The sequence below is a fragment of the Octopus bimaculoides genome, chromosome 23 (assembly GCF_001194135.2).
Source record: "Octopus bimaculoides isolate UCB-OBI-ISO-001 chromosome 23, ASM119413v2, whole genome shotgun sequence".
Taxonomy (NCBI): Eukaryota; Metazoa; Mollusca; class Cephalopoda; order Octopoda; family Octopodidae; genus Octopus; species Octopus bimaculoides.
In genome coordinates, this window is record NC_069003.1 from 31594675 (window position 1) to 31604530 (window position 9856).

Below are 9856 nucleotides of genomic sequence, written 5' to 3' on the forward strand. Positions count from 1 at the left end.
ACACACACACACACACACACACACACACACACACACATATATATATAGGACAGGCTTCTTCCTGTTTCTGTCTACCAAATCCACGCACAAGGCTTTGGTCGGCCCGAGGCTACAGTAGAAGGCATTTGCCCAAGGTGCCATGCAGTGGGACTGAACCCAGGACCATGTGGTTGGTAAGCAAGCTACTTACCACACAGCCACTCCTGCACCTATGTATATATATATATATATATATAAAGAGAGAGAGAAAAAGAAATTTTCCTTTTTATTTTTTAGTCATTAAGATTTTTATTGATATTTGATGAGATTCCTCGTTAATGTTTAATGCAGCTTTACATGCTAATATTTTAATGAAGTATTTACAGAAGGATGATCTGAAGACTAATTTATAATAATAAAAAAAGCAAGCAAACAAACATGGGAGTTATCTTTTGATTACTTAGATACTTACGTGACATTCAATTAATCAAACCATTTAACATGGCACATTTCACATATGTGAGGAGGTCTCCCTGTGATTGTATTTAATATGCAAATGCACTTGCATACATGACATAGTGAGTTGAAAAACTTCAGTCAGCTGAGATTTTCCAAGCAATTGGTTAATAAGAGTCCCTTGAAGGAAGTGTGTATGTGTGTGTGTGTGTGTGCATGTGTATCATGTAAATACACACACACATACTTCTGTTGTTTGTACTCTGTTTAAGTTGGATCTATTAATATAAACGTCTATGTATTTGTATTTAAATATTCATCTGAAAGTCTCCATCTTTTGCTTTCTCTCGTTTTTCATCATCATTAATGTCCATTGTCCATAGTGGCATGGGTTGGACAGTTTGACCAGGGCTGGTAAGCTAAGTGGCTGCACCAGACCCCAGTCTGATTTGATATGGTTTCTAGAGCTGGATGCCCTTCCTAACGCCAACCACTCTAAGAGTTTAATGGGTGCTTTTACGTTGGCATGAGTACCAGTTGTGTGACACTAGTATCTGCCACTGGCTTGATGTGTCTTCTACTCAAACATTTCATATTACCAAAGGTCTCAGTCATTTGTCATTGCCTCTGTGTGGCGCAGCACTTGAAAGGTGCTTTTTGTATGCCACTGGCATTGGCCACAACTATGATTTCACTTGGCTTGACGTATCTTCTCAAGCACGGCATATCACTAAAAGTATCGGTCACTAGTCATTACCTCTGTGGGGCCCAATGTTCAAAGACCGTGCTTGAGCACCTCGTTCTATGTCTTCTTGGGTCTACCTCCTCCACAGGTTCCCTCCACAGTCAGAGATTGGCACTTCTATATACAGCTGCCCTCATCCATATGTGTCACATGACCATACCAGTGCAGTTGTCTCTCTTGTATACATACATACATATTTTGTTTCATGCCCAAACTATTATATTTAATATATCTAATTTTTTTATCCACATAATTGCCTCCCTCCCCCCCCTCTCTCTCTCTCTCTCTCTCTCTCTCTCTCTCTCTCTCTCTCTCTCTCTTTATATATATATATATTTATACACACATTCACGCACGTGTGTGCATGCACGCTCATGGCCATATGAAAGTAAGTGGTACTCCTAAATACATGTGGTTGGCATTGCATGTATTTTGACTCCACTTCATGTAACTTTTAGAAGTCCTATGGAACTGAGTCAAGCTGTTATTAAAAATATATATACATAAACTATTTCAGTCATCAGACTGAAGCCATACTGGGGCACTGCCTTGAAGGGTTTTACTAAATCATTTAGTCAAGTTTGCAAATTGGTTGAGTTTGTACAGTTGTACAAGTTGAAAATACTGATGTTTTGTGAAAGGTCTGCAACACAGCTTTACCAAGACCAGTGCCTCCTATTCATTTTGGCTTGTGGGAAGTTGATGAACGCCAAACCCACTCATTTCTCTCAGTCCTGTTTTGTCTTTTGTAACAAACTAAAGTTCAAATTGCTGTTAGGATGGACTCAAATACTCCCAACCTGTTGAAGGGAATTATTTCACTGGTGTTTGTGACTGTAAAATAATGTTCAACATATTTTGGTTTAAGAGCTGAAGCTGGCGGTGTGTAATTGGAGAGGCTGTGACTCTCTCTAAGAACTTCCCCAGTGGTGTGGTTTGTTGTTGCTGTAAAGAGTCCTAAACTAGAAGAGAACTAGTGTGTTGCTACTGGCAGCCAGCTTGCCTCCGATGTTACAACAGCTGATGGTAGGAATGGGAGCAATTGTTGCTAGAAACAGTACTGGATCTCTCGGTAACTTCTTTGGTTGCTTAACTTGTTAAAACAAGCAGCCAGATCTACTGCAAATCACATTCTTTCTTAAAGGAAGAATACATTAGAAAATGTAGTCATAGATATTCAGTCTAGAGAAACAAACAAACAAAATACAAAGCAGACAGGATGGTCATTTCATTGCTAGGATATCTTTGATCTTAGATGAGTTTACTGGATCAGAGCTGGTCCGGTCTAAACTGGTACTACTATTCATTCCAGCTGCTACTGCTGTGAAGATTTCTCTTAGAGTCTCACGAGAAGCGTTAATGAATATCTTGTTTTTTAATAAGTTTCTTATCTCTGTTCTGCTTGGTAATAAATTTGTTTCCTTGTCAGAAACGATTTATCTATGGGACAACAGAGAAGATAACGATCTTTCCAATTATATCTATAACTCTATAATGTTTCTAATTACATGCTTAACCATTACACACGCACGACCTATGTATTTCAATTAATTTTGAAATTAATGGAACAATTTGGAGGGATTTAAGGCATAACAGAGGACATTAGTCTATAGAAACATTGATACAAGCCTTGCTGTGTGGTTTATGAAGTCTGCTTCGCAGCCATGTGGTTTCAGGTTCATCCGACTGCAAGGCACCCTGGGCAAGTGCCTTCTGCTATAGGCCATCATGTGTGTGTGTGTGTGTGTCTAGATCTAGTTAGCTAGAAACACATCATCATCATCATCATACGTCTGTCTTCCATGCTGGTTGGTTTTGACTGCAGCTGGCTCGCTGCCCTTCCCTATGCAAGTATGCATTCTTGTGTTGTCTCTCACCGCTTGACAACTAATGTTGGATTGTATATACGCCTGTAACCTAGCAGTTCATCAAAAGAGACATAGAATAAATACTATTCTTATAAACAGGTACTCACAAGACATTATGAAGCCTATTTCCCCAAAAGACATTTGCTCAAGGTACTATGCTGTAGGATTGAACCTGGTGCCATGTAGTTGCTAAGCCATATCTATGTCTGGTTAATTTTCTCTAACGAAAGTCTGTAATCAGTTCTTTTCTATTTTCCAACAATCTTCTTGCCTCTCTGAAATGAAAACCAAAAAAAACTTTCTTGATATGTTGTCTGGTTAAATATTTCTTTATCTTTATAAGGTATTTTATTTCCTTTTAAGCTGGCCATATCCAGCCCAAACATTCTACCTGTTTTATGTTCAAACAGGTCAGATCCGGTCTCTCACACTATACCCTACAATGTCATTCTAAAAATTATCAGTCACCTCATCAAAATCTTGAAGCTAAAAGATAATGCATGATTAATTCCAAACAATGTGAATAGATAAGTATTTACATTTAACAGAGTATTCTGAACGCTAAAGGGTTAAATTAAAACTTGATAAAATTCAGTTTGCTGTAGTGTAATTAATGTAAGTGGGTTATAAGTAGCTTTGAGAAATATTTGGTTGCTCACTCTCTTCTCTCTCCCTTTCTCTCCTTCTGTCTGTCTGTCTGTCTCTTATATGATGAGATTGTTAAAATTTGATGTGAAACTTCAGAAATAAACATCTAATGGGCAGGCCAGATGGACAGCCTACCTGTTAAATCTGACATTTTATTTCTTGTTCTGATGGTCAAGGTGAAATGTCAAGTGTGGGAAAAACTTTAACATCACCTTTTCAGGTGATTCACAGAAAAACAAACAAACAAACAAACAAACAAAGCAACAATCGTATTAATCTGAAGATGGTCTAACTATTTTAGTGAACATCAAGATGTAACATCACTGATTATATATCTTGAGAGAGAGAGTCACAAATTTTTCCCTATTCACACAGACCTGTTTAAATCAATTGTTGTTTTTGGATATAATTAGATGCAAGCTATTAAAGGAGGCAACATTAGCATATCTCCTATAAAGTTCTGAGTGCTCACATAATTAATACAGTGAGCAAATAAATTTCAATTCATTAAAATTACCTTTATAACGAGTACAGGGAAATAAAGACTTGGTGGTTATTTTATGATCATTAGTCGTTGAGTCTATTTTTACTTCCTTCTCATTAGAAAGATGATTTTCAATTGGGTATTTTAGTGTTTGCTTAGCATGGCCGTGTGGTAGGAAGACTGCTTCTCAACTGCATGGTCTTGGGTTCAGTCCCATTGCACAGCACTTTGGGTAAGTATATGTCTACAAAAGCTCTGGACCGACCAAAACTTTGTGAGTAGATTTGGGAGACGAAAACTGTATGTGTGTGTGTGTTTCTTTGTCCCCCACCACCACCTGTCAACCGGTGTTGGTCTTTTTACATCCCTCTAATATAGCAGTTCACCAAAGGAGACTGATAGAATAAGTACTAGGCTTATTTACTAAAGAGTTTAGAATAAGACTGAAATATGTCCAAAGCTGGCTCATGTAATTGCTGAAAAAACCAAAAATATATTAGTCTTTGATTAATTTTTTTTTCTTTTTTCACCTGTAATTATTTCTAGTATTAATTATATAATTATTTCTAGTTAACCTATTTAACTCTGTTAATACCAGCTTACCATTTGTTTTTCATATTAAGAGTTACTGTGTTTGATTGAGCTGTAAATGCCACCTGCCTTGCCTGATCAACTGTGTAACACGCACACACACATATAGATGTGTGTGTGTGTGTGTATGAATGTATGATGGCTTCTTCCAGTTTCTGTCTATCAAATCAACTCACAAGGCTTTGGTAGGCCCGAGACTATAGTAGAAGACACTTGCCCATAGTGTCACACGTTTGGACTGAACCTGAAACCATGTGGTTGGGAAGCACCTACATCTATATATATAAATAGCATGCCTGCACCTATTCATATAGACATGAATAGCATCGCTTGCTCACCAGTACAATCATCTGTCCTACGCATATCCGATTGTTGTCTTTAACGTCCAGTTGCTTTTTCCTCTCTTCTTTTCCTTTCCGTTGGTGACGACAGTGATAAAAACCAGGTTCTGAGTAGGATTCTAGTAATAAAACTCTCTTTTGTTGTTCTGTGTCTCTGGTGAGTAGCATTTGTCCTCTTGATTCTACACTTTCTAATCCCTCAGAAACCTTTTAATGGCCAACACTTAGATTTGTATCAACCATGAAGTGGTGGGGAATTTTCACATGGATAGACATACTGGTCTCTCTCGTATGTCTTACAGTGAGCTAGATGGGTCAAAACCACTTAAGGAATAAAGCACTTACGTATATGGAACAGACTTAGTCCTGGTTTTATCCACTTGGCCAACTTTTCTCATCCTACATCCTCTTTGTTCTGACATCATGAAATTTTCCCAGTACTCCCTCTTTTGGCTTTTGTTAAGAAGAATCTTGGTGACTGATACCACCATACACATATATACCGTCTATAGTTGCTGTCTATAGTTGCTGTGTAACCCTTTAACATTTAAACCGGCCGTATCTCGCTCAAATATTCTTCTTGTTTTATGATCAAACCAGCCAGATCTGGCTTCTCAGACTTACCCAAAAATTCATTAATACCGGCTGTATCTGGCTCAAATATTCTTGTTTTATGCTCAAACCAGCCAGATCTGGCTTCTCAGACTTACCCTAAAATTCATTCAAAAAATGTACAATCACATCATCAAAATCTCAAAGCTGCAAGATAATGCCTGGCTAATTTAAAAACAATGTGAATGAATAAGTATTACATTTGACAATAAATCTGAATAGTAAAGGGTTAATTTTAGGTCCGCTCTGTCTGAAGAGAATCGGTGACCAACAGCATTCCAGCCATGGCCCATCCTGTTGTTTTGTATATTTAGAATTGCACTCTCCAATGTATTCCCACCACCACCACCACACATACACACGTGTGAGCTGGCAGAATTGTTAACAAGCTGGGTGAAATACTTAGCTGTATTTCACCTGACGTAATGTTCTGAGTATAAATTCAGCCAAGGTCTCAACTTCACTTTTCATCATTTCAGGGTCGATAAAATAAGTACCAGCTGAGCACTGGGGGTTGATGTAATCAATTTAACTACTCCTGGGTAAGAGTATAAAAACTGCGCCCCTCTGCCAAGCCATGTGGAGCCAGAGTGGCAAATAGGCTTATCAAGCCAGTATGATTTCAAGCTCAAATTCATGGCCCCCACATCGGACCACGGCCAGTAGAACATGCTGAGGCTGTTGTCCTGCAGTGGACTGAACATGGACAATCCAATCCAGTTCAGTACAGAGTGTATTGTGAAGGAATTAGCTGCTTTTTCTAGCAGGTTCAGCTCCATGATGAGACATGGAGATAAATTGAAGGAAGTTTGTACAAAGGAAATGACTTAACAAGTAAAAAAAGAACAAAGACAATTCTGATATGTTAGCAGTGCCATTGACAAAAACTGAAAGATGGATGACGATGATGATGATGATGATGATGGCTATTGTTATTTTTTTAAATATTTTAGCATCATCATTTTGGGCTTGTAATTAACTCCCTCTCCACTCCTCTTTCTCTCTTTTGTTATATTTTATAAAAGAAACTTTTCGCTCTCATTATAGCATATTTGTGAGATGAGTATGAAAAATTTCATTTCCTGGGAGGTTTTATTTATGATTCCAAAATTAGCACAGCTGTTACTAAATGAGGGGGAAATGTCTTCAGGTATTTAACGATTAGTTCTGATTCTTTTCTGTTCTGGGTTCAGTTCCTACTGGAGTTAAATTTCTGCATTTTATCCTTTCAACATTGTTGATAAAATAAAGTATCAGTCAAAGAATTAGAGTACATAAATTTGACTGAGTTATGCTGCCCTCGCTTTGTTGCCTTGTTGGGAATATTAACTGGTATAGTTGTTGTTATTTTAATGTTCACTTGTCCATGCTTGTGTGAGTCAGACAGAGTTTATTAAAGTGGATTTTCTACAGATGCGCTTCCAGTCACCAACCCTCACTTGTTTTCAAGCAAGGTAATATTTCCCCATGGCAAGACATGCCCTCACAAAATATTGGAGATGAATAACACTGCATGTAGTGCAGGGACAATCATTTAGAACTGTGATGCAATATCAAGACAAAGAGACACTAACACACACGCACAAGCACATGCACTCAAATACATGCATACACACAAACATGTGACGTGATATGCTTCTTTTAGTTTTCATCTACCACTTACAAGATTTTGGTTCGCCTGGGGCTTTAGTAGAAGACACCTGCCCAAGGTGCCATGCAGTAAGACTGAACCTAGAACCATGTGGTTGGAAAGCAAGCTTCTTTTACCACGCAACCATACCTGCATCTTAATCAGTTTATTGGAAATCCCGTGACAAGCAATTTTAACACACATCCTTCTGAAGTTAATTACACAATGTACTAATCAAGTACAGGCGTCAATGTAATTAACTGAACTCTACCCACCATAATTTGTTGCTTTGTTATTTATATTAGGAATAATTAATTTATTACTAATCCCTGCCACAACCTGTTTCACGGTTCATCTTCCTGTGAGTTTATGAAACAAAGTACTAGCTAAGCACTGAGCTTGATGTTGTTAATCTTTTCCCTCCTCAAAATGTCCGGTGTTTTGCTGTGTTTGCAATCATTATTACACTATGGATGCAGGCATAGTTGTGTAGGTAAGAAAAAAAAGAAAAAAAAGGCTTGCTTCCCAACTGTGTGGTGTTGGATTCAGTCCCACTGCATGGCAAGCACCTTGGGCAAGCGTCTTCTATTATAGCTTCAAGCTGACCAAAGCCTTGTGAATGGATTTGTTAAACAGAAACTGAAAGAAGGCCATCATATGTGTGTATATGTGTGTGACAGAGAATCCAGTGCCTTTGGTGCTAAACTCAAAATCCATAATCTGTTTTAGCTTGGTTTCTACGGCAGGATGCCCTTCCCAACATCGACCACTATTCAGAGTGTACTGGGTGCTTTTTGCATGGCACCTACACCCACACCAATGCTTTTTTTATGTGGCACCTTGGTTTTAGGATCTCACACACATATGTGACACAATCTATTACTTGCCTGGGTATTGAACCATTTAACCTCTTATAACTTATGGTATTATATGCTAGTGTAGGGTAGTTAACTGGTAGAATTACTTCCACACCAGACGAAATATTTAACAACATTTCTTCCGGGCTTTGTTCTCAGTTCAGATGCTGTTGAAGTTGATTCCACCTTTCATCCTTTCAAGGTTAATTATATAAGTACCACATGAGCACTGGCAAGGTGTAATCGACCAGCTCCCACCCCCAAAGTTTCGGGCCTTGTGCCTGTCTCGTAGAAAGTGACTTATCTGTTTTTATGTTAACTGTCCGACTAATGGTGCCTGCATGTGTCTGTCTCTAATACTTCCCATCTTATTTCAACCAGTGAGAAAATAATAATAATAATAATAATAATAATCGCCACACTTATTAGTCATTGCCTGTTGTATCAGAACAATACAAATTAACCGACTGATTCAGAGCCTGCAGCCTTTTCAGTGATGTCATCTTTTTGTCAGCTCTCATATATCACACACACACACACACACACACACACACACACACACATATATATATATATATATATATATATATATATATCACACTCTTTATATATATACATATATCAGACTATATATATATATATATGTATAAAATGATATGTATACACACATATACATTGTGTGTGTATGTATATATTATGTTTTCAGATGTCTGCTGGTTTAGTTAATGGTGTATGAAGGTTCTACCTCTTGTTGTTGTTTAGTCCTGGGACAACTTGGATTCACCTAAACCTTGGTGATCCAAGCTATTTTAGCCTCGACCATCCAATCATTTTGTATATTCTAGACTACATTACCTGTTATCCTTATTATTTTTTTTTAATATCTTTTTATTTATTATTATTTTTTTAAATTTCGAATGTTGCTGCTGCTATAATAATGCCAGGAGCCTATAATGCAGGTGAAAGGCAAAGGCTGATACCACAAGACATCCTATTCAACATAAACAAAGCAAAAGTCGACCTTGGCAGAATTTGAACCGGGAACATAAAGCCAGAAGGAATGCCACTAAGTGTTTTGGCTGGCACAGTAACAATTCTGCTGCCTTAATAATATTAATAATAATAATAATAATAATAATAATAATTCTTCCTACTATAAGCAGAAGGCTTGAAATTTTGGTGGAGGGGCTATATCAATTACATCGACCCTGAAAGGATGAAAGACAAAATCGTCCTCGGAATTTGAACTCAGGACCTAAAGATGAACAAAATGCCATTAAGCATTTTATGATACTGATGATGATGATGATGATGACGATGATGATGATGATGATAATAATAATAATAATAATCCTTTCTTCTGGAAGCACAAGGCCTCAATTTCAAATTTGGGGGAAGGGATTAAGTTGATTACATCAACCCCAGTGCATAACTAGTACTTATTTAATCAACTTTGAAAGGATGAAAGACAAAGTTGACCCCGGCAGAATTTGAACTCAGAACATAGAGGCAGACGAAATACTGCCAAAGCAGTTCACCTGGCGTGCTAACGATTCTGCCAGCTTGCCACCTTATGATGATGATGATGATGATGATGATAATAATAACTGTTTCAAATTTTGGCACATGGCCAACAAGTTCAGGG